At 33.9% G+C, this 20,044-nt stretch overlaps 1 protein-coding gene across 2 annotated transcripts in view; it reads left to right on the forward strand.

Moving 5' to 3' along the window:
* The first annotated feature begins 1,986 nt into the window (after positions 1 to 1,986).
* Positions 1,987 to 20,044, forward strand: part of LOC115243840 (phytanoyl-CoA dioxygenase, peroxisomal-like) — a 52,627-nt gene continuing 34,569 nt past the window's right edge. Inside the window, exon 1 of one of the 2 annotated variants that reach the window (XM_029821094.1) lies at positions 1,987 to 2,191. The gene's annotated coding sequence lies outside the window, so the exon portion shown is untranslated. The remainder of the gene's footprint in view (positions 2,192 to 20,044) is intronic. The other variant, XM_029821095.1, reaches the window with a different exon arrangement.

Below are 20,044 nucleotides of genomic sequence, written 5' to 3' on the forward strand. Positions count from 1 at the left end.
AGCCTTGTGATAAATAAAATCAAAATTATCAATCAAAAATGAAAACAAAAAGAAATGTTAAAATTGTCCCCTATTTCGGGTTGATTGTAACACTATAGGGGGTCAATAGTAAAAAAAACTTTTTTCCTTTCCTTTTTATATCCTGCCAAAGACATGTGACACAACTCATATTTCTTTACAGCTACTCGAATAGACAATATCTCTTTATTTATATCCTCGTATACCTGTTCATGGACTGATATATCTTTTATATCCCTGTCAGTCTTTCTATCTTGGTATGAGGCATTCTAAAATAAAAATAGTTTAATTATGATCCAAAATGAAATAAACATCAGCCGGGGTCGGTTATAACGTTACATTCAACCTCAGACAATGATATTACAATGGTCCCTGATTATGTTTTTGAACTTCGATTTAAAATTTTTAATGATAAAATGTCAAAAATGGATAAGCAATAATCATTATAATATGCAAAAATAACTGAACTCAAATATAAATAAAAGATGAAGTATTTACTTGTAGTGGAAATATTTATATTAAAAGTTTGACAAGCTCGGAAAAAAATACTTTATGGCCTCGAAAATATATTATGGTCACTGCATACATCCACTCAGTACCTAGGCCGCAGACGTACTGAAACATGTTGTACCTTGTTTAGCTTCATGAGATAACCAACACATGCGTACGTATCTGCTATACAGGGTGTCCTAAAACTACCGTATCTCCTCTTAATGGCAGATTCCTTAGAGCGTTTCAAGACGAAAATCCTAATACAAAAATGTCGAGGCTATAATAGTTTTTAAACGGAAAGCAATTATATTTTATAAATGACAAGGCTGAGATCTTGCGCGCTCAGGCACGGCTAAATGACAAGTGAAAAAAGTGCTTCTATGAATGGAGCGCCTTTTTTATGATATTATGATTATCGTATAAATTTACAATAACATTGTCATTATATGTTTTCTCGCTTCTCTACGCATTGCATTATTACATTCTTTTTACGAATAATGGATGCAAAAACTAATTTTAAAAATGATTCAAGTAAAAATTTGCTACATATTTCAACTTCAGCTGTCAAAGTGGTCGATCAATGTTACCATGAAAGTGTCTACTATTTCGCCGTGCCTGAGCGCGCGAAATCTCAGCCCTGTCATTCGTAAAATATAATCGCTTCCCGTTTAAAAGCTATTATAGCCTCGACATTTTTGTATTAGTATTTTTGTCTTGAAATGTTCTAAGAAATCTGCCATTAAGAGAAGATACGGTAGTTTTAGGATACCCTGTATAGTGTGACGTTGCCGTCTCGCGCGCGTCCGCCGGATCCCTTTCCGATGGCAAAGCGCAGGCTGAAGGGCCGCGCCAATCAAAAAATTGCGAGAACCGTACCGCAGTCTCTAGAGAGGCCTTATTAATAAAGATTCTGTTCATTATATTAATTTTGTTTGTTATTTTTCTTTGTATGAATATTTATTTTGAGAGCCTTATCGGAGGAGAAGGCAGGAGACCGTTTTTGGTCGACGACAAGAACCAGCTATCGACGATCTCGAGCGACCTTCAGGGGAAGATGAGCCGGTACTTCAGTCCTTAAAACAACTAACGTCAAACCTTTCGGCACGATCAGGATCTGCGCGCGTGATGCGTGATGCACGGGACAGCGAGTGGATCCTCGCGCAAGGACTCAGGACTCAGGACCGTGCAGAGCCGTTTCCCTTGGAGGCACTGCAGAAACGCTGCCGCTGTAGGGCACAGCGCGCCGGAAAAGACAGCAGCGAAAATCGCAACAACACTTTCGGTTCAAACATCCTACTTGGACTCCATGACCCCGCTGAGCGGGCCCCAACAAGTTATCGTTATCGATACCGGGGGCGCGCGCACCTCCGATACGATCTCGGTACTGAGCGCGCCGCCTGCCGCCCACAGCGCGTGGTAACCCGTGATTGGACGCGATAATACGCACCCCATGTGCGCAGCACCGGCTGGCCCCGCGGTATCGATTCTAGATCACGAGAATCTCGGGGACAGACTGGCGCGGGTGTTCATAAAGCTCAGACGGTTTTTCGTGAGCTAGCGAGAGAGCGACCGATCGTACGTCGTTGCGAGCGGGAGGGACCCTGAGAACTGTTACGAAAGAGAGAGCCGGGACCAAAGGACAAGGCCAGCCCTTTGCTACACCATCGGGAGGACAGTGCCGGTGAGGTTACCTACACTTAATTGAGCCACGCGCGATCGCGCCCGGGATTGCGTTCTGTCATCGTGGACGTGAATTAGTATTTTCACGTACGGGCTATGCTCCGTTCTTCGGTGTAATTTTCGCGTCACGTCAGCCACGTCGTCAAACGATTCGAGCCCTGGAGCTTTTAGAATAACAATTTCCGCAGATTAAGATATTGACATCGCGTTTAATAAACCGGATATCGTCTCTCTGGAGACCCGGATTCCGTATATTGTGTATGCGTTGGTTTTCACATGTTTAGAGAGTCTCGTTCGTACCGTATGCCTGTCGTCTGAGTGTGAGTGTCGATCGCGTAAAGTACATCTCGTCTTCTTTGTTTGTTAATCGTCGCGTCTGGAAATTGTGTGCGCGTTTTGTAAGAGCTTCTCTCGCGATTATCGTACGGATTGCGTGAATGTGCATTGAACGTCGTGTATGCTTTTCACGTTTGTCTAGAAATAAAGAATGTGCGTATTTCGCGAACTGCATGTTAGAAATAAGTTACGTAATAATAATTAAGTAATAATAGCGAGCGATGCGGTCGCCTCTAAGTGATTCATATCGAGATTCTGAACGGGCTATCGCCCGGATTGAAATGGAAGCGCATTAATTGTCATGTCCGCGGTGCGAGGCGTATTCAACGCCGAGAGGGAATGCAACCGGTTTAACGGGCCGACATCAGCGTAAGTCTACTAGGGTTTCGCGCCCCGTGTCTAACATCCAGTCTCGCGCCCGTGTCTTTATCGCAGCCGAATATCTGCACGATCTTTATTATTATTACTCTCGAAGAGCCTCGGCTCTGTTTATTATAATAAACTTGTTATTTTCTCTGTTCCATTTAACGTCTTTACTTTCAGTTTATGTTTGTCGCTCCCGTGTTTGTCGTTTCTTGCTTAATAATCGCGTTAATCCAACACTCGCCCTCTCTATTGTTAAGCGAGCTAGCTAGTCCGGCGGATTTCGATATATCTCGCGTTCGGAATAATCTTGTTGCGCGTTGCGGATTGATACGTGAGAGACCGTATCTGGCGCTCAATTTTTGATTTCCATGTTATATCTAGGTTTCCATCACGGCACACGTGAAATTCTTAATATCCCGTTCCTACCCGCGTTATCTTTCCTGGATTATTCCCTTTTTTTACAACGACGTTCCGGCATTTTCCGTTCGTCGGCGCAACATTCATCCGCGGGACGGAGAAATCAAGACGGCGAGCGCGCTTATCGTTCGACCGCGGTAAAAAGTCGCAATATCTATATCTTTCGCCCCCTGTTATTTTCGCTTTACTCTACGTGTGGAAATTTCGACTCGGATGTCTAGATGCGAGTCAGTTTTTTTAGACACTATCTAGTGCCAACTGAGGAAACTCAGCTAGCACTTAGGTCTATGTGTAACTTTTGTGAAATTTAGCCTCTAGAGATGTAAAATTATCCAACCGATAGTATTTTTCGCCGCCTCCCGGATATTGGCTAGGCGGGCTAACCTGCCACTTAAGTAGTGCCATATATTCCAGGAAATGCGAAATGATAAATTCAGGATTATTATTATTTTAAAAAATATTTATTATTTTCCTTGCCTTTATAGCTAATAAAAGCCCACATAAATTAACATTTTCATATTCAATAATCTTAAATTATTTTTCAGCCGTTTTTTATCTTTGGCATGTTTATCTATATAATAAAAGAAAAATATTATAGTTTTTTTACTGGTGAAATGTTTTTACTGGTGTTTATTTATTGCTTATATTTGTAGAAATTCTTTTCGCTAATCGAGGATCGAACTCGAGTTATTCCCCAATCCTTGACGTTAGAAAGAACGGCTCCTAGATGAGTCAAGTATTTCATCAGATTTTTTTGATATTAGCTGGTTCTCGGACTTTTCGTCAATGACTTCTGCAATTTTGAAACAAAATAATAATTATTTAATTATATTTTAGTTTGTATATTTATTAGTTTTATTTATTTTATGTCACAGCAAACAATTTGAAACCGCTGTGTCCTTGAAAACAAATTTACCTTTTATTCTTTTTAGTGCATTAAACAATAAGGCTACGTCACGAGATAAATATCTTTCCAGAGAAACGGTGATATTTTTTGTAATAGATTTTATTTCGTCGAACTTTCGCGACAACGCTTGCACCTAAAAATAAAACCACAAGCCGCTATAGATATCATATCCATTAAAATAACCTCACATCTTAATACTTACGAAAACTGTTAGGTATTCTTTATCTCCTGAAAGTCTCCTATTAAATGTTACAAATTGTTCGTACGTCGGAATTGGGAGCTGAATTTTATATTTTCTTTCAAATGATTCGTTTGTATATTTTGATTATACAGCATCAGTTGCTAATATGTAATCCAGAGTTTCTTGCATCTTATTTATTGCCATGGTTGTTTGTCGTTGTTCAAATCTAAGATTTCTCAGCTCAATCACGATTAACTTCATATCTATAATTACAATTTAATTAAGGGAATATGAATGGTTGAGTCCTTTGATACTAAAATTTAAGAGAAGATAAATATTAAATTACCACCATATTCTGCAAGACTATTGACCACATGTAACTTTTGGACCGCATTTTTGTTTAGTGGCATTACAAGTTTCGGATACTTCGTATTAATTTTTTGCATCGGTGTATTTGCTGAATCGGTTCCGGAAGATCTAAAGTATAAAGGAAAATACGTAATAATATACGGTAAATGTTCAGATTAACTTACATCTTACGGATCGTTTTCATTTTCACATATATTATAGAGGACACATTTCTAAGTAATACGCACTTTGAATTTTGTGGCGCTCTCTTCTGGTTCCAGAGATATGCAATTTTAAAGTTTCACAGTTTTAATGCTTTTTCTGTTATAAAATAAGAAAAAATAAAGTTTGTTCATGTTGTATTTGTGTAAAGCAGATGTGGAAAAAGTATTTGTTTATATTTCCGGGAACGAAGCTCCTTGAATTTTTCCATTTTCCACGCGAAGCGAGGTTCAACGCAAACTTATGTGTCTAGTTTTTTAATAGTGGAGCCTCAGGGGGGACGGAACATACTGTCTCCACGCATATACTTTTTAATGCATAAATATAAAGTGGAAAGATGTAAATATAAAACTCTCAAAAAATTATAAAATTGCAGATAAACCCATGTGAAACCTTACTTCGCATTAAAAAGTATATGCGTAGAGACAGTATGTTCCGCCCCCCCCCTGCGGGCGGGCTCCACTATCAAAAAACTAGATACATAGGTTTGCGTTGAACCTCGCTTTGCATGGGGTAGCAATTGTGAAAAAGTGTACAATTCTGAAGCGTACTAGCAGTAACATAAAAACAACTCTAAATGTAAACAAAAGAAATTCTTAGCGAAAATATACTGACAGTGACGCAAATGTAAACAAAAAAACATAAACACGCAAGTAAGATATAGTGAAAAGATCATAGAAATAAATGCGAAAATTGTGTGAGTATTTATGAATTCCAACTCGTGTGGTACATTGTATGTTGGCGAAGATCTGTTTGGAAATGATTGGAGACGTTTTGGCGAGGATTTGATCGGAGATATTGACCTTGAGTGAATGTTCATCGAAGTTCTTTGCTTGACATCCAACTTCGTACGAAATTTCCCATCAAGCGATTCACAGTGCTTTGAATATTTTAATTGACCTTGCACTTTTGGTACAAATGTTTAAAAATATAAAAATGAAACACAAACATTGCATTATCATCTAGTAGCCATTTTAAAAATATGTATAGTAGGATACTCCATCATGCCCGCCTAGCAAATAACAAATATTTTTTCATATTAACCTGATTTTTGACTAGTTTCAAATTTAGATCTACGTGCAACATTCGCATCTTTAAGAGTACTCTCACTACTCTCATCTCTCGGATGAAGTTGAATAATTTGAGGATGATTTCTGAGATGCTACAAAAGATAAAAAATTGCAATAGGTGCATTATACTCGAGCAAAGATGAGCATGACTCATTAGTTTGAAAAAATCATTTTATTTATTTTGTTAATGAAATATTTATCATTAATTATTTTATTTAAATGTGATGTAGACTGTTTATTTCTGTATATATTTTGTATCCCTTAATGTAAAAGATTATTTTTCTTTTGTATTCCATACAAACATGTTGAAAAACAAATATAATAAAACATTAGTGACTGTTATTTTTTCCGGTTGTCGTTACAGTTACCTTTTATGAAAAATATCATTTGTATAATGGGGTATAAAACTAAGCATAGTTACAAATACTACGGATCACTTTAAAAATTGATCTTAAACTGTAAAAAAATAAGTATTTTTTCCATTAAGAGATGGAGACTCAAATTACTGGAATTCATTTGGAGAGTTGGCACAGCCATAACATTAAGAATTTCTTTTTTCTTTCTCTCAGCTTGATCAGCGAAAGATTTGGTAATTTTTTGAGCTATCTGTGAGGATTCGTCACATCCAGTCGTGTATTCCTCGACAGTTAGACATTCCAATCGCTATGCTGCCTCTTTATATGTTGCTACACAGATACATCATTTGAAATTGATAAATGCAAAAATATGGATCCTATAAAGTTTGAACTGAACACAAACTCAGTAAACTTTAGCTATTATATTCTCAATTTAGCCACAGTTGGTCAAAAGCTGACACTAGATCAAATGAAGTACATCTGCTTATGATGTGGTGTTTTGCTTATTACACAAAGATCAGAATCTTGTCAAATAAGTCAATCAATAAAATAGAGACAGCGAAGAAAAGAAACTTTCATGATTTGTCATAATGATTGTAATGATTTGTGATTGTTTGAGATGTATTTTTAAATCATTCTTTTATTTTCCGGTTAAATTGATATGACTTCAATATGAATTTAGTAAAATATTATGTGTATCTGCACTATTACGAATATTTGACCGAATATCGGGGTCAGCGAATTAATTATTGAATTATTGAAATATTGAAATAGAAATAGTGAGTTGATTATTGGATTATTGAATTATTGAAGTGTTGAATTGATTACTGGTATATTAAAGTGTTAAATATATTAAATTAAAATGAACTGAATTGAACTGAATTGATTTATTAAACTGAATTATTTATATATACTATTGTTGATATATGGTGTTAATTGCTATGTTTAGAATTTAATTTAATTTAAATATATTATATAATATTGGAATATTGAAGACTTTAAATTAAATTAATATTAATATATGATATTGAAATATTGAATATATTAAATTAGATTATTAATATTTGCTAATATATCATTATTAATTATTGAATTATTGAGGTATTAAATAATTTAAATTAAATTGTTAATATACATATATTGATATTGTCAATTATAAATATTAGAAATTAAATTGATATTAATATATTGTAAAACAAATTATACATATTGTATATATATATATATAAATTTTTTAAATTATTTATATTTTTAACATTACATATATTGTTGATTTAAATAAAAATTTGGATAATAATTAATTATGCTTCGACGAAACATAATACGAACAGTTGAAGAAAAAGAGGAATATCAACGAAATAAACGAGAGAAAAAAGTAAAACGTCAGGATGAGTTACGAAAAGCAAAGCGAATAACAAATAATATAAATGAAAATAATCGATATATAACAAACACTCCCGGTGAGATTTGCTCAAATATAATAAAAAAATTCTGTAAATATTCCGAAAGTAATAATAAATCCTCATGCTTCAACTATTACATCTGACAAAGTATATACTATGGATGAAATGATATCACAACCTTCCACATTAAGCATTACAATTTTTTTTTGTAACCAATAATATTGATATAATACATAATAATAATAGACAATATTTTATTGTCGATAAAAAAAAATTAACAAAATGAGCCCAAAAAGCTCGAGGTAAAAACAAAGAATACACAGAAATTAACACTATTCATTTTATTCAATTACAACATATTATTGAACATTATATAGGATAAATGAATGTATTATAAGAACATTGTGGAGCAAGACATTTCAAGTCTGAAAAAATAATTAATAAAAGTAATTCATTTAATGATTGTTGTAAACATGGCTCTGTACATTTAGATCCTCTATCACAACCTCCACATGAACTTTATGAATTATTTAACGGGAGTCATCTAAAATCAAAAAATTTTTATGGTTATATATTCGTGATAATAAAATATTTTTATTTGTATTATTTAATGCAAATACACTATTCAAAAAAAAAAAAATAGGGGACACTTTTCATATCCTAAAAATTGGACTATTTTCAAACCGCTGAAATTCGATGAAAAATCATCGAGTAATTAATTTCAAAATCGTGTAACTTGGTAAAAAAACACGTAGCAAGATTAAAAAAAAGCATTTTGTAAGCAAAATGTTATATTGTGGAACTTGAATTGAATTTTTCAAGAGAAATTTTTTTATTTAGTTGCAGAGTATCAAAAATACGCAATTTTAAGGAACAACAATATGTTCTTTTTTAAAGCACAGAAACAGGAAAATACAAAAATTTAAAAAGATCATCAATGGCGCGTTAAAGTTGAAACTTCAAGCTACAAAATGCTTTTTTAATTTTTTACCTACGATGATATTTCGTTGAGTTTCAGCGGTTTGAAAATACCCCGATTTTTAGGGTATAAAAAATGTTCCTTAATTTTTTTTTTGAATAGTGTGTATCATGTTTTAATACACAAAGACGTGGACCGTATTGTTTTAAAATTAGAGGACAAATTTATTTTATCAAATTAATACCGTATTATATCCTGCGCCTCATGAAAATCTAAGTTATGATCAACTTTTTATTGTAGATAAAAATAAAGCAACTGAATATCGTTTACAACAAAATCCGAATCTTGATCAAGATATTTTATGTTCAGTAAATGATATAATGTGTATAAATAATGTCCCTAAAAACTTACCTTTTTTAAAAAAGGTAAAAAAGAGCGCCAAGTACATGCGCTACTTGTGAAAAACTGTATTTATATATATTTATAAAATAGTGTTATTTAAAATTATTGAAAATAAAAACTTATAAGAGAATTTTAACCAAAAAAAATTGTACAAATATATTCTAAAAATAATGATATCAATAACTTGCGCCAACTGAAAATAAAAATTAAACAAATATTTTAACCAAAAAAATAATAATTGTACAAAATAGCTGTTTTAATTTCTTACAAAATAATAATATTAAAAAGTTGCGCTAACTAAATAAAAATTTATGCTATGTATATAAAATTTATTTATTTCCAATATGAAAAGAAAAATATATCCAAAAATACAAAACACAGAAAACAAAATAAAAAATTGATAGAAAAATTAAAACTTAGAAATTAATATAAAAAATTGAAAATTTATACAAAAATTGTTGGGTTTATTTCTCTATAGATGATACGCAGGGTCGATAACACTTCTTCTTTAAAATAATGACAGAACTCCTATAAAATCAAAACAAGTACATAAATGGGCTTAAGGAGCAAGCAAACATCAAGCAAATTTTAAACAACTTACGGAAATAAATAATAGGTGCAAGTCTTAACAATTAAAATAAAAATAAATATAGCGCAGGTCGCAAATAAACACTTTCAAACGTTAACGTTTCTATCCACGACTGGACTCTCTTCATTGATAAAAAAATAAAATAAATAAAATAAATAAATAAAAAAAAAGGAATTTCGGTAGATACGGTCAAGAAAGTTCAATATTAACGGTCAGTAAGTAAAAATATAAATTCGGATAGTCAATAAAAAAAAGATGGTCAAGAGTTATCAAGACTTCTTCTTTATTTATAATATACAAAGTGGTCGGATGTTATAATTAACAATGGATACGACAATTCGTGGTTACACGCTTATTCTCTCGTACATGATTCCTTACCCTTTTGTTTTTTTTATTTTTTTTTATTAAAGTACGTCCCAAAAACATCCTTCTCACATACTTGTGACATTTACACATGCGACATCGTGCGACTTGAATGGCGGTTGATTCAACTATCGCCAACACGCCCCCTCAGGATGCACGCTGTTGACAAATTTCCAAGATAACTAATCCTAGATCGTAGACGCATCTCCAATGTGGTGTCTTCCATAAATCCACGACTGGACTCTCTTCATTGATAAAAAAATAAAATAAATAAAATAAATAAATAAAAAAAAAGGAATTTCGGTAGATACGGTCAAGAAAGTTCAATATTAACGGTCAGTAAGTAAAAATATAAATTCGGATAGTCAATAAAAAAAAGATGGTCAAGAGTTATCAAGACTTCTTCTTTATTTATAATATACAAAGTGGTCGGATGTTATAATTAACAATGGATACGACAATTCGTGGTTACACGCTTATTCTCTCGTACATGATTCCTTACCCTTTTGTTTTTTTTATTTTTTTTTATTAAAGTACGTCCCAAAAACATCCTTCTCACATACTTGTGACATTTACACATGCGACATCGTGCGACTTGAATGGCGGTTGATTCAACTATCGCCAACACGCCCCCTCAGGATGCACGCTGTTGACAAATTTCCAAGATAACTAATCCTAGATCGTAGACGCATCTCCAATGTGGTGTCTTCCATAACGTTTTCGTTAAGATATCCGCTACCATCTGATCGATCGGTACATGTTCCAGAATAACTAACCTGTCTCAACAGATTCCTAAACAAAATGATAACGAATATCGATGTGTTTTGTCCTGGAGTGGTACATCAAATTTGATGCCAAGTGTTGCGCTCCACGATTGTCAATGTACAGTTTTACATCTGACACTTCTTCTAGTCCTATTTCATATAATAGACTACGTAGATGCAACTCTCCATTTGCGGCTTCAGATAAACTAACATACTCAGCCTCAGTTGAGGATAAGGCAACCGTTCGTTACTTCTGCGACTTCCAAGTTATTGCTGCTCCACCCAGGATAAAAGTATAACCGGTAAACGAGCGTCGGTCAGTTACACAGCCTTCCCAGTCCGCATCAGAATATCCGAACAGAGGCTCTTCTGTTCTAGTATACATCAATCCTATATCCTTGATCCCAGCCAGATATTTTAAAACTCTCTTTGCTGCTGCCCAATGCTGACTAGCAGGTTCATTGGAAAATTGAGCAAGTCTCGATATGGTGTTTGCAATATCTGGCCTGGTTCCTACTGCAAGGTACATCAGAGCTCCTATTAGCTCCCGATAAGGCCAATTCCCATCTTTGGTCTCTCCGGTGGGTTTGCCCACTTCTTTGGTTTAGAGCTCAGCCGGTGTCATCACTGGATTGCATTGACTCATCCCATACTTCTCGAGTATATCCAGGATGTATCTTGTTTGGGTTATTACGATGAAGTTCTCTTCTTGATTTATTTCCATTCCCAGACAGTGCTTCGCTGGTCCAAGGTCCTTGATCTCAAACTCTTTGAGTAGCTTGGATTTGATCTCTTCGATCCATTCGAGGTCCATTGATGCTATCAATATGTCATCTACATAGATGATCAGCAACAATAGGTTTCCATTGCGCTCTGTGTAATACATGCAAGGTTCACCTCTAGTTGGTACTAGTCCAATGCTGGTTAATTTCTTCGTAAGACGAACGTACCATTGTCGACCTGCTTGCTTTAATCCGTAAATGGCTTTCTGCAATCGACATGCGTCTCCGCCGTACTTTGATTTCTTCAACATCTCTATGGCTCCTTTCTTTACCTCCTTGGCCGTTTGTCGGTCCTTGTGATTTTCTCTAGCATTTCTGGTAGCATTTCTGGAATCATAAAGACTTTTTCTTCAAGGTTCCCATTTAGGTATGTTGTTACCACATCGCACTGTCGGACTTCCACTTTAAGCTCAGCTGCAAGAGCCAACATGAGTCGTATTGACTCTATTATTGCTACAGGAGCGAAAGTTTCATTATAATCTACTCCAAATTTCTGGCTATATCCTTTTGCGACAATTCGAGCTTTTCTTCGTTCAATGGATCCATCTAGTTTATACTTGTTTGTTAACACAATGCGACTGCCAATTACGCTTTGTCCTTGTGGTTTCTCAACAATTTTCCAAGTGTTATTCTTAATTAGGCTCTCAACTTCCAATTGAATGGCTCCTTTCCATTCGTCACTTTCAGGAGACATTGCTTCCTTTAGGGTCACTTCTACAACTCCAGCAAATACTTCATCGTCTTCTTCATCACTAACTTGAATCGTTGGAATTTCCGGTTCTTCAAGATCACTTCTTCGAGCAGATGAGAATAATTTCCTAGAACGACCTCTAGATCCCGTACGGAGTAATCTTGATCTTCCTCGTCCTCTTCTATTCTCTAGTACAAGCTCAGGGCTTGATGCTGGTGGCTCCGGTGCCTTCCTTAAAAAGGTATTTTTCGTATTTGTCTTCTTAGTCATGATCTCGACTTGAATCTCCTCTTGAGGTCTTTCAATGTCATCATCGATCAACACAATTTCTTTATGAATGTCTCTAGATTTTTCGGTGTTGTCTTCTTGGAATTTAACATCCCTTGCGACAATAAATTTTCTGGCTTCTGGTAACCATACTCTATAGCCCTTTGGTTCTCGTGGGTATCCAACAAACACTCCTTTTATTGATCTCTCAGCGAGTTTGCTTTTCGATGGATTTTTATCCAAGACATATACTGTTGATCCGAATGTCCTTAAATAATTCCATGTTGTCGCTCGGCCTGTCCATTTTTTATATGGTACTTCTCCATTTAGACTACTAGATGGACATTTATTTCTAATGTGATTAGCGGTTGCAATTGCTTCAGCCCAAAACATAAGTGGTAGTCCTGATTGGATTAAAAGACAGGGCGCCATGTCTAACAATGTTCTGTTCATGCGCTCAGCGACGCCATTTTGTTATGGTGTCCTCACAACTGTCAATCGACGTTCTATCTTGACCATCTAGGTACGAATCAAATTCTTCACTGCAGTATTCCTTACCATTATCGGATTGAACACATTTAATTTTCTTCCCGATCTGCCTTTCAACGAGGACTTGATATAATTTGAACGCCTCCAATACTCCTGACGTTCCGCTGTTAACTTTATTTATCTTTGTTGGTCGAAAACAATAGCTGAGTCACGTTTGAATAGCACGTCGTGATCCTTATTAGTAATCTTAGCAACTGAGATTAAATTTGATCTGAGTTCTGGCACAAATAGAGTGTCAAGGAATTCTACTGACCTGAGATCTTTTCCATTTGCTACTGATAAACCTACAGTGCCTTTTCCTTTAATTTCGTTGGATGCCTGACTAGCTAAGTTGATTTTTCCATATGTGGACGCATTAAGATACTTAAACACCTAAAAAAACCTCACAAAGGTAAAAAAGAATACGCCAAGTATATAAAAAAATCCCAACTTGTACGCAAAAAATCCTTATCTCCACATAAATGCGCCGTACAACTGCTATCTAGGATCCATGGTCGTATCGTGGCCTCTCCGTTACTCGACACTCGACTTCTACTATAATATGCGACAAAAGTATCATCTGTAGACTTTGAATTGTGTTTTCCTTTTCCAGTATTGATTCCATTCTTCTTTGTTGGACAATCCGGTGACTTATGGCCTTGCTTACCACACTTGTAGCATTTTCCCTTAAAAGTACTTGCAGGTGTATTTTTCTCGTGATTCTTACCATACCCTTGCCGTCGTCGATTTCCATTTCCTCTAGCTGCATGAGCTCCGGTCATCTCAATTACACTTGACTGCTTTCTTACATCACTCTCCTTGAGGATTTTAACCTTGAGAGCATCTACAGGCGGTAACTCATCTTGGGACTCAATAGCGCATCTGAAGTTCTCGTAACTGGCTGGGAGACTATAAAGTAACATTACTGACAACAAATCTTTATGTACCTGTACATCCATTGCAGCTAGACGGTCTACTGCGTCGAAGAATCTATTCATGTGGTTTCTGACATCACCACCTTCATTTAATTTTTGAAGCATTAGCTGCTTGAGCAGCGTGGCTTTTCTAGCAGGACCTTTCGATGCATATATGGATTCAAGTTTCAGCCAAACCTCACGAGACGTTATACATCCTCGTACATGCTGCAGCTCTGTTGGGTGTATCGATAGGATCAAATCAGATTCTGCCTTTTTATCCGCGTTGGTCCATTCTGCCTTCCTTCGAACACCTAAGGCAACGGCGGCGGTATTATCCCCAGTTACTTCATCCGCTATAGGTTTCTCTCCACTGACATATTCCCAGACATCATTTTTTGTCAACAATGCTTCCACTTGCATCTTCCAAGTTTCATAATTGTCCTTGAATAGAGGCTCAACTCGAGCGGAATTTGATGCACTTGCTGCCATTATCTCAATCTTAATTTATTCTGGAATATTTACAGCATGTGGCAGTCTAATCTCAAAACCGATATATTTCAAAACTCAGTGTTATAACCGTCCTGGGCCCATAACCTGTTGGGATTATTTCTCTATAGATGATACGCAGGGTTGATAACACTTCTTCTTTATTTATAATATACAAAGTGGTCGGATGTTGTAATTAACAATATACGACAATTCGTGGTTACACGCTTATTCTCTCGTACATGATTCCTTACTCTTTTGTTTTTTTTATTTATTTATTAAAGTACGTCCCAAAAACATCCTTCTCACATACTCATGACATTTACATATGCGACATCGTGCGACTTGAATGGCGGTTGATTCAACTATCGCCAACAAAAATTAAAAATTAATACAAATAAAAACAAGTAGAGTTGTGCAAATTAAACACTTGCACATTGCTTCCTCATCATTTTATCTTACAATGCTTAAGCTGCTTAAAGCATGCGGATTTTTCAATTTTTGCTTCCTCATAGAGAAAACTCGAAAAAAAATTTTGTCACGAAAACAAAGCTTCCTCTATGAGGAAGCAAAAATAGAAAAAAATTATTTAAAAAAACTTGGCGCTGTTAACTTTCAAAGTATATATTAAAACCAACAAATAATAAATTTAATTTAGATCTAAATTTAATGTTGTGTCTCTAGCCGCTAAGGAAGAGGTCTTTTGGGATTTGTACGCCCAAAGGATTAGGATTCACGCTCTAAATAAGACATGCTCTAAATAAGACACTCCCGGATGTTAGGTATAAAGTAGTATATTTTACAAGATTTATTACATTGTTCACTTGTTCGCGATTATAATGGTCGGGCGCGATACGTACGGTATTTTGATACTGTGCGATTGTATTACTGAGCAAGCGAGCGAGCGATGTTAATGAGCTATATTACTGAGCTAGCTAGCGTCGGTGCATCTCGCGCTTATTATATATCTTAATTAATTAGGTCGTTGATTAGGAAGGAGTGTGGTCCTGACCGGAGCATGTCTCGTGCTCCGCTTGTCAATCTGTCTCGTCAGCTGCTTACTCAGCTTCCGCGAACTTGACCGTTAATTTATAGAAATATATTTAATTTAGTTTCATCAATAACTACAATGTAAATGTATTAAAGAATTCATTAAAATTTATCATATTATTTAGTTTAGCAGCGCCAAGTTTTTTTAATTAAAATTTTTTCTATCTTTTTTATTTGTGTTACGTCCAGACTCGAGGAAGGATGGGTCAATGGAAAGGCGCAACAACTATCTTTTATTACTTCGAAGTTAAACGTCTTGTGATGTTTGGAATCGAGTCGAACAAACTGACAGGTCTGAAAAGCAGGTAAACGACCAAGTCACTATTACACTGGTTATTCAGACGTTCGTTCGATGGTCCCTTTTTGGTAAGAGAATTTAATCTCTTTTACACGGAATGGGACCAAGTGCAACCTTTCGACTAGGAATGAGTGGGGGTTAATAAAGAGTTATTTTGATTTTAATTAATAAAGTACGAGTTTATTCATATTTGAAATAAATGGTAGATATACATGATTATATAAAAATTAAAAAAAAATAATAAAAATAAAAATAAATAAAAAAATAATATTGATTGTGGTTTCTTGGTGAGTACGTGTGTGTGTGTGTGTATTTCTTTGCGAGTGTTACATTAGTACGGAGGACATCAGTCAGAGTGATGACGGAAAGATTCTATCGTTAACATTAAGTCTCTGACTGGTTAATACAATATAAAAATATATTTAATTATAGAATAAAAATAAAATAAAATCAAAATCAACATGTATAAGTCAATAAATGTATATATTAAGAACAGTCGGAAGTATAAAATTGGTCGCTCGCATATGTGTTAGATTAAGATCAGGATTTAAGATTTTCTAAGACTTATTACCGGAAGGGGTTGATGATTTTAAAAGAATGAAACATTCTGCGGAGAGCTATGAATTGGAAAGGAAAAATTATGCAATTGAACTAACTTTTTTAAATTGTAATTCGAAGGTGGAGGAGTGGCGAATTTGTGCGGTATTTCGCTCTGTGTCTCATGTCAGTAGCTCGATGTTCGATTCGTGGTTGCTCTGGAGATGATGCCAAGTGAGAACACTGGTTGCACAAATAACTTACTCGCGAATTACGGTGCAAAAGCACAGAGTAAGACTGCTTGAAGCTGAAGCCTGAAATATAAGTGACTGTAAAATGTAACTGTCTCTTCGAGTCTTAAGAGTTCTCTTTTTATAATCCCCTTTTGGAGGTATTCTAATTTTAAGAATGGGGATCTTCCAAAAACTTCAACGAATTGAAATTGCGTAGAAGTGGGGATTCTTCACCTTAACGAATTAAAAATTGTGCTAGTCCTCATTATATATAGGCGGGATATTTCTCCTATTTTTCGAGTTTGTGGTGATCGTCGATTGGTGATCTTGATATCAGTTCAAAGTCCCTTGAACATTAACTTTCCCGGCGGATCCTCGCACACGTGATCTAATCAGAAAAAATCTTACTTCCTTATGATTATTTTTATCCATATTGATGCAGCTGTATTTACTGAATATTTCGTTAAAGATATTTTATCATTATTGATTCAGTTGTACTTGTCAGATATTTCGTTAGAAGAAATTTTATTATTTTTTTCGGTATCACTTTATTTTTCCGCCGGAAAATTCTACTGCAAAGGATATCTACTGATTTTTATTTATTTCGAGGCGATCGGCGCGGTTTCGTCACCGGTCTTCTTGCGTCTTTCTCACGATTACTCATAGATATAGATGTTGACAAGTGACTAAAGTGATTAAAGTGACAAATTTCTTTAAAGAAATGTATGGCGCAAGATGCAAGATGCTCTGTTTACTGAACGATTCATTTTTATCACCAACTGACGATCGTTACCGTAACGTTGCGGAAGGAAGGAATGGTGGAGTCGTCCGGACGTAACATATTTGTATTAATTTTTAATTTTTTATATTAATTCCTAAGTTTTAATTTTTCTATCAATTTTTTATTTTGTTTTCTGTGTTTTGTATTATTGAATATATTTTTTCTTTTCATATTGGAAATAAATAAATCTTATATATATGTATAGCATAAATTTTTATTTAGTTAGCGCAATTTTTTAATATTATTATTTAAAAAAATTAAAACAGCTATTTTGTACAACTGTTTTTGGTTAAAATATTTACTTAATTTTTATTTTTAGTTGGCGCAAGTTGTTGATATCATTATTTTTGTAGGATATATTTGTACAATTTTTTTGGTTAAAATATTTTTATAGGTTTTTATTTCCATAATTTAAAATAACACTATTTTATAAATATATAAATACAGTTTTTCACAAGTGGCGCATGTACTTGGCGCTTTTTTTACCTTTTTTTAAAAAAGTAAGTTTTTAGGGATATCATTTTTTTGGAGTATATATTAACATTTTTAAATAAATACAAATATACGATGGCATTATTAACAATAAATTATTATTAACTATATATATTAATAATTATTAACAATAAATTTGTAACAAATCTGTACAGAGCCAAATAAATCGAAACGGTTTCGTAAATATTCTTTAGGTTTTTCCCAAATAATAAATTTTTTCGATAATGATTCCAATATAACTCATTTAATCTGATTGCATTTGATGTGAAAAAAAGAGTAAATGTATATTATAATACATACACACATATATATATACTAGCTTTAAGCCCGCGTTACGCGCGAAAGTACATTTTTTTTGCAAGAGCGGGAAAAATACGTTATATACACCCCGTCACCAGGCGTGGGAGAGGGTGTAAACATAGTGTGTGGGTGCGTGGGTGGGTAGGAGAGGGTGTAAAACTAAAAAAAACACATAGTAGCCATCCCCGAAAAATTAGCAAAATTTTGGTACCAATTTCAAGAAAATCGGTCCATAAATGTGGAACATAGCGTGTGGGTAAATGGTATTATAAAAAAATTTATTAAATTCAAATTTTATTTTTTTATTCTTCTTGTTCTTTTTATTATCTTCATTGTCATCTTTACGTTTTTCAATTTCTTTATTGTGTCGTAACCCGACCAATTTCTCAATATATTAAAAGATAAAACGTTTAAATAATTATTAAGAGTTTAGTAAAATTTAAATGAATAGTTTTTTTTCAAAAATTAACTAATTAATTATTTTTTAATATTTACCATTTTTAAATTCTTCGATTTCTCTATCTATTTCACTCTGTCCAGTTATTTCATTAATGGTAACACTTTTAATCTCATGTCCATTATTTTCATTTATTACATTTTCAATTTCATTCGATTTATTTATTTCTCCATCCATGATAATATTTTCTGTTTTAATCAGTCTATTCATTTAATCAATGACATTTAACATGTGAAACCAGCAACTTATTTATATAATCATTTATGAAATGACTCACGTCAAGAAATATAAACTCTTATTACCCTTAAAGGGTGATTTTTTAAATTTAACAACAATTATTAATAGATAGCGAAATAGAAATTAATAGACAGACAGACATACAGACGATATTTACATATATAAATTTCTCGAAATTACTACCAAAATTTTGCTATTTTTTCGGAGATGACTACTATGTGGTTTTTTTAATTTTTTAGTTTTTTAATTTTTTTTTAAAATCACACATAGTGTGTGAGTGCGTAGGTGGATGGATTAATTTATATATATAAATTTCTTTTAATTTTTCGGGGATAACTACTATCTGTTTTTTTTTTCGTTTTTTTTCGTTTTTTAATTTAGTTTTAATGTAGTTTTTTAAAACTAAGAAAACCACATAGTAGCCATCCCCGAAAAATAAGCAAAATTTTTGTACTTTTTAGTTCTTTTAATTTTTTAGTTTTTTTTAGACTACACATAGTGTGTGGGTGCGTGAGTGGGGGTGTAAAACTAAAAAAAAACACATAGTATGAACCACATGAATCACTAATTTAAATTTTGCAAATGTTATAAATATTTTACTTGGCATATAATAATTATTAATATATAGCGATTATTAATATATAGCGGAATAGAAATTAATAATGTGTGGGTACGTGGTTGGGTGGACGTGTAAAACTAAAAAAAAACCACATAGTAGCCATCCCCGAAAAATTAGCAAAATTTTGATACTATTTTTTAGACCACACATAGTAGCGTAAATTTTTCTAATTTTTCGGGGATGGCTACTATGTGGTTTTTTTTTAGTTTTACACGTCCACCCAACCACGTACCCACACATTATTAATTTCTATTCCGCTATATATTAATAATCGCTATATATTAATAATTATTATATGCCAAGTAAAATATTTATAACATTTGCAAAATTTAAATTAGTGATTCATGTGGTTCATACTATGTGTTTTTTTTTAGTTTTACACCCCCACTCACGCACCCACACACTATGTGTAGTCTAAAAAAAACTAAAAAATTAAAAGAACTAAAAAGTACAAAAATTTTGCTTATTTTTCGGGGATGGCTATTATGTGGTTTTTTTAGTTTTAAAAAACTACATTAAAACTAAATTAAAAAACG

This window comes from Formica exsecta, unplaced genomic scaffold (assembly GCF_003651465.1).
Source record: "Formica exsecta isolate Colony F162 unplaced genomic scaffold, ASM365146v1 scaffold74, whole genome shotgun sequence".
Classification (NCBI taxonomy): Eukaryota; Metazoa; Arthropoda; class Insecta; order Hymenoptera; family Formicidae; genus Formica; species Formica exsecta.